We start from the raw sequence: 6,526 nt of genomic DNA on the forward strand, positions 1-6,526 counted from the left end.
TTTCAAACAAGGCAGAGACAAAGCCATTTTGTGGACACATAAATTATCGAGCCCCCACTTCCTTTGGTGATGTGAGTCATAGCTGCTGTTTTTAGAGATAGCGTGGATGCCCTTCACTGAACTTCCCAGCTCTTTGATAACACCCACTGCAGAGCCTGCTCTCTTACTCCCACCTTAGGATTCCAAAGTAGAACCCACAATTTTTAGGTGAGTTCCCCAATTCGACCCCCTTTGTTGACCCATCCTGTGGTCCCTCTCAAATACATTCTCCCGGTGGCAGCAAATGACACAAACCTCCGTTCTCCTGCCAGGCATGCTGCTAACCTTTGCATGGCTCTGGACAGGAGCTGGTCTCAAGCATCTTCCCATGTGACCACTGTAGGTATCAGGTCCTCTTCAGTGGTTGCCTAGCAATGCAGTGTCATCCAAAGGATGAAAACATCTATCTTATTTCCTTTTCCTTCTCCTCCTTTCCCCCCTTTTGGTATTTCCAGTCAAAACTACCTTCAGCTCAATATCTCAACACTTTCCTTTTTTTACTTGACTACATTTATTGGAATATTTCTACTTTATTTTAATACCTATATTTTTTGTCTTCTCATGATAATCAGTCAGGATCTTTCTCTCTCTCTCTCTCTCTCTCTCTCTCTCTCTCTCTCTCTCTCTCTCTCTGTGTGTGTGTGTGTCTGTGTGTCTGTCTGTCTCTGTCTGTCTGTCTCTTTCTGTGTCTCTGTCTCCCTCTGTCTCTGTCTGTCTGTCTGTCTCTCTCTCTCTCTCAAACACACACACACACACATACACACAAAGGCTATCATGGACTACCTTTAATGAATGGTGAATCAAATCAGAAGAGGACCAGAAACTCTTCAGGAACACAAAAGTAAAAAAACTAAGACTAGATCCTTTCCCCAGTGCTTGGAGACGTCAGTGACAGGTCTGAGACAGAGGGTCATAGGAGCAAGCAAGGCAAAGCTGGCTGGCTGGCTGCAAGCCAGTCCCTCAGGAATCTATGAAGAGCAACCCTGGAGGTCAACCTGGGAGTCCTGGCCCAGGAGTAAATCAACCTTGGTGCCAGGTGCCACTTCCTCCACTCTCGCCAACAGTTCTAAAATGGAGTGGGCTATACCCAGAGAAGGGAAGAGAGTGGAGACATGCCCAGCTCAGCTGTGCCACAGTCCAAAAGCCACAAAAGCTCTCTGCCCCTGGGACCCTGCTGGGAACTAGAACTTAAGAGCACCACCCAGATCTTAGCATGGACAAATCCCCAGGGGCCTGGTGGCTCCAACTCTCTGGGTTAAGGCACTCCGCAAACTGGCAGAAGTTTGGGCTGTTTAGACCTGGGTCACTGTAGAACCAGCCTGGAGGAGTTTGTGCTTTTCCAATGGCAAGTCATGAGTCAGAATCAGTGTTCAGAGCGAGAGCTTTTAAGGCACCAGTGCCTGAGGTTCGGATTCTGAGAAAGTTGTTGCAAAGATTTAATCAGAAGGATAAGCTTGGCATACATTTGGAAGCCTATTATTTTTCCTACACTGAAAGAAAGGAACCGCCCTCCAGATACCTAGGAAATGGGAGCCAGTGAACTTGTATATAAATGAAAATAGATTTGCTGAAGGCTTTTCATGCGGGAAGCAAAATAGCCTAGAACAAAGGGTCTCAGCCTGTGGACTAGGGTTGTCTAAGACCACCGGAAAACACAGATGTCTACATTAAGATCCATAGTGATAGCAAAATTACAGCTATGAAGTAGCAATGAAAATAAATAATTTTATAGTTGGGGGGTCACTAGAACATGAAGAACTGTATTGAAGAGTCATGGCATTAAGAAGGTTGAGAACCTCTGACCTAGACTGTTCTCAACAGCCTTCTCCACCACCTCTTTCCTCCAGTGCCTTCTTATCGGCTATTTATGGGCATGCTATTCTGGGGGCTGTGAGCTCCTTGGCACCAGGGTGCCAGTCTTCAATGTCTCTGCTCATTTCCATGCTGACCTGCAATATCTAGGACACAGTATGCATCACGTACTCAACAGAGCTATAAAGGGAAGGATTATGTCTAAGCTCTCCAGTTAACAAGGTCATATGAATTTTATTACCCAAAAGACACTGAAGTCAACACTAGTACTTGACTCATCTGTAAAGAAGCTTGTCTTAGTCAACTTTATGTTTCTATCAACAAAATACATGAGCCTGGATAATTTGTAAAGAAAAGAAGTTTATTTGACTCAGAAGCCTAGGACCATTGTACTGGCATTCCCAGCCAAGGCTCCTCTTGCTTCATCATAGCATGGCAGATAAGGAGGAGGAGAAGCAGCCCTGTGCGGAAGAGATCAGACAGATTAACTGATGCGCCTGAGAGCTCACTCCACAAAACCAGCATTGATCACTTCTAAGGGCGATGCCTCGATGACTTAGACACCTTCCACATAGGCCTCACTGCCTCTCAACATCAGCATACCGAGGGCCAAGCTACCAGCATATGACCTGTAAAGAGATGTGTTCAAACTGTGTCCAAAGCGTAGCAAAGTCTTGGCAGACGAAGATGAGATCGTCTGGGATAGACTCATCACTGAGAGTCCCTATAAGCAGGAAATACTGGGCTCACGAAAACATGGCCAGATACAGGAAAAGACTACTACACGTGGGCTAAAGAATGCCATGGCAACTGAAGCCTAGGGTGGGTGGGGCACAGGGCAGAAGGCTCTGATCTCCACATACTTTGATTTGGACCTCCAGCCTCCAGAACTGTGGATTTCTGTCCTGTAAACCACCTGATTCCTGCTACTTTGTTACACAAGAAGAGGATACATACAGAATACAAAGAAATACTGAGTTCCAAATTCGACCGTTTAGAGGGCACATGCCCATTCACTCTCTCTTAAGCCAATATTTACAAACTCTGCCATGTGGCGGGCCCTATCTGAGGCAGCAGTCAGACAGGCTCCTGCGTTGGGCTTCCTGTCTGGGGAATGTTTGTGGATTTCTTTTCTGATCTGCAAAGGGAGACCCCTGACCTTTCCCGGGTCACTCCCCTTCCCTCAAGAAACGACCCCTTGGTTTCAGCACTCACCTTCAAAGAACCAACTAGGGCTCCAGTTTTTCTTCTCTCCAGCCAAAGTTAAACTTCTGCAGGCTGGATTCACTTCTAACCAACAACTTGATGCTCACCCCACTCCTAAGATATGAATGAGTTCCCCCCCCCCCAGAGAGCCCCAGGCTCAAGTGGAATCAGAAATAGCTCCGGTGTATTCTAATGGCCAGCCTGGCCGGGAGCCCTGGCCTGAGGTCTACGTGTCCAGCTGATACAAAGGCAGCCGTTTACAGTGTGGTCAAGAACAGTTCAGTTGTACCTGAGAGCTGCTTAAGGATGGGGATATGCCCTGCAATACACAGGATGATGCTGTTCTGTGTTATGCCACACAGAGCCTCAGTGGTCAGTCACTTCTCGTGACCTCTGGATGTCATCAAGATAAATAGAAAGCCTGGAATGAGCAAAACACAGAATAATGCTTGACAGTAAGCTAGTTAGTAGAGGTGTGCTCGTAGCAATAATGAAGTAGAGTGCAGTAACTGTAGAGTAACCACTAACACTGGTTATATTGTACCGGTTAGAGTTTAAGTCAACTAGTTAAAAGCCAGGGTCGTATAGGAAAAAGGAACTTCCACTGAGAAATTGTCTCCATCAGACTCACCTGTAGGCACGTCTACAGTGCATTTTCTTAGCTAAAGGTTGGTGCAAGGGGGTTCAGCTCACTACGAGCAGTGCTTCCCCCCCAACCCCCCCAACCCCCCCCCCCCCCCCGCTAGGTGGCCTGCCTGGATGCTATAAGGAAGCAAACACTGGGGAACAAGGCATCTCTCCATGGTCTCTGCTTCAATTCCTATCTTCAGGTTCCTGCCTCAGGTTTCTGCCTCGAGTTCCTGGCCTCTTTCCCATGTGATACAGAAGAATAAGATGGAATAAGATGGAATAAAAGGCCAGGCCCTTTCCTCCACAACTTGTTTTTGGACATAATTTTTATCGGAGCAATAGAAAAGACAACAGCAGTAAGCAATGCATAGTAGTACACTCCTTCAATCCCAGCACTCGGGAGGCAAAGGCTGGTGGATCTCTGACCTGCCTGGTCTACAGAGAGAGTGCGAGGGCCACCATGGCTACACAGAGAAACTCTGCCATGGACAAAAAAAGGTGATAATGGTGAACTCCCATGATAATGTCATTTGGCGTGAGGCAGTCTACAGCTAGGTACCAGGGGCGTGGCATCTGAGGCAATCAAGCACTTGACATCTGTGGTGGAATAGGGATGCTACTGATGTTGTCATCTGCCTCAGAGAGTTGTGAGGAGGATGGAACTGTTAATGAAAGTTACCTCTAACAGAGCTGGGTTCGGGGAGATGTGCACAGGTGCTTGTGGACCCTGGGGTGTGGCTTCCCTGTGGTGGCAATAACCTCCAGACCTTCTCCCCACCTCCAAAAGTCCTCTTATACTAAATGGTCCTTTGTCTCTTAGGTTCCTATTGTTCACTGTCATAGGGAGCCCTGCCAGGCCAAGGGAAAGGGCGGGCACCATCTTGCCTTTTATACAGTAGGCTTACTGGAGATGGGTGTCTTCCTCTACAGAAAGGAGCAGCTGCTTCCAGGCATGCCCTACCCACCTCTCTCTGTCTGGAACTTGCTCTGTCCCCTCCCCTGTCAGTCTTGCAGGACCAATGCCCGCCAGCAGTGGCTAAGGTCTGGTTTTCATGGTATGCACAAGCTCACTGGTCCTTTTGTGAAAAGTCCCTCTCCTATACTCTTCAAACCATCTCATTAGAGTGTGTCCACTCTTTCCTGCAGGGACATTTTCTGATGGTGCCATGTCACTTGTGGAGCCCATGGTGAGACAACGCCTTCCTGAGGAGTGGTAGAAATGAGCAGTTACATGTGTAAGCTAGAGACTGGCCCTGTTTCAGAAAGGTCAGCCAGCCCTTCTGGCCTGAGGAAGCCCCCTGTCATCATGGAAAAGCTAAAGCGGCTGGAGAAGCCATCAGGGAGCAGGGACAAGGCAGGGAGCCAGGATCTGGCCTCTTACCACACACCCTGCAGCTTTTCTCAGCTCCCTTTGGGAGGGCTTCCTGGGGTTAGACCAGGCACAACACTGAGTCACCACCTGCACTGGGAATGGGAGGCAGGGGCATCGTTGATCCATGGGCTGTGGCCCATGGGAGACCTAAGAATCTGGACCCTGCATGGAATCTGTAGCACTATGGTTGAATGAGGTGCAGGCAGCAGCTGCTGAGAGGCCAGGCCAGTTGCCCAGCCTCGAGGATCAAAGGCCTTCTGGAATTAGGGATTGGGCGGGGGCGGGGGTGTGGTTTCTCAGAATCTCCCTGCTTATAGGAGAAAGAGTAGTGTGGAGTCGGTGGGTCCGGAGGAGTGAGAGATTTCCCTTCCAAATATTTATCACATCTGGGGCTCTGTCTCTTCCAAATTGCTGCCTTCCTCTGCTGTCTTTCTAAGAACATCTCCCTTTACCCACAATTCATGTCTTCCAGCATGCCCTGCTCTCACCCTGCCTCCATCCGATCTCAGGAAGGACAATATCCTTCTCCACATCTCCACTCCCAGTGTCAGCATCACCTTCAAGAATCCTGGACGTTGTAAGCCTAGGGACACAGCACAGGTGTATATATAGCAGGCACTGTAGTCTCCTGGCCACCAAGGAACAAAGACAGAGGGCAGAGTCAGGTGGTAATGCACTGCTTACGGTTATGAAGTATCTATGTCTCTAATATCAGAAAGTAGCCCTAATGCAAGATGTTGTGGGTAATTCTACCATAGCAGGCAGCCCCAGAAAAGCATTACCTGTAAGATCACAGTCAGGAAGGCTGTGCCGCACACAGGTACACCAGAGACCAGGACTCACGGTGACGAGGCAATTTCTCAAGGTCACACCCATATCCAGTGGATTCATGCCAGCATTTGCTGGGCTCCAAACTGCTGATACCAGCACGAGAGAACCAGGCTGAGACCCTAAGAGCCCAGTCTTTCCAATGGAGATGAAGCTCCTTTCTAAAGAGCAAGAGAAAACTGCAGACACCTTTGACTTGATGTGGCTTCCGAGTGCCCAGGAAAGATGTACAGAGCAAACTGACCATATTCTTGGTAGCCAATTCTTCTGAAATTGTCCCATTAATTTGCTGTCAGAAAGAAAGAAAGGAAGGAAGAAAGAAAGGAAGGAAGGAAGGAAGGAAGGAAGGAAGGAAGAAAGAAAGAAAGAAAGAAAGAAAGAAAGAAAGAAAGAAAGAAAGAAAGAAAGAAAGAAAGAAAGAAAGAAAAACTCCATTAGCCTTTGGAAGAAGATCTGGACAAAGCAATTAAAATTAAATTGAGTAAAATAATATCCAAAAGTAGTTAGGAAAATGTCCAAGAAAGGAACACAGAAGGGGCGCTCACATTACCCATTCATTCTTTCAATGGATGTTCAAGCTCCCCTGTTCTGCAATGTGCTGCAGGATGGGAGGGCTTAATGCTGTGCTTCCAGGACACA

The 6,526-nt window shown here is 47.9% G+C and overlaps 1 long non-coding RNA gene across 2 annotated transcripts; it reads right to left on the minus strand.

The window, feature by feature from the left end:
* Positions 1-2,191: 2,191 nt before the first annotated feature.
* On the minus strand, positions 2,192-6,170 carry Gm34640. 2 transcript variants are annotated; one of them, XR_001780843.1, is made up of 3 exons: positions 5,548-6,170; positions 3,067-3,478; positions 2,192-2,480 (listed from the first exon to the last, which is right to left on the minus strand). It is a non-coding gene; the product is annotated as a predicted gene, 34640 (long non-coding RNA). The 2 variants fall into 2 exon arrangements; XR_873433.1 differs by lacking the exon at positions 5,548-6,170 and having other exon boundaries at positions 3,067-3,734.
* Between the last annotated feature and the right edge of the window lie 356 nt (positions 6,171-6,526).

The sequence above is a fragment of the Mus musculus genome, chromosome 13 (assembly GCF_000001635.26).
Source record: "Mus musculus strain C57BL/6J chromosome 13, GRCm38.p6 C57BL/6J".
In the NCBI taxonomy this organism is placed as follows: Eukaryota; Metazoa; Chordata; class Mammalia; order Rodentia; family Muridae; genus Mus; species Mus musculus.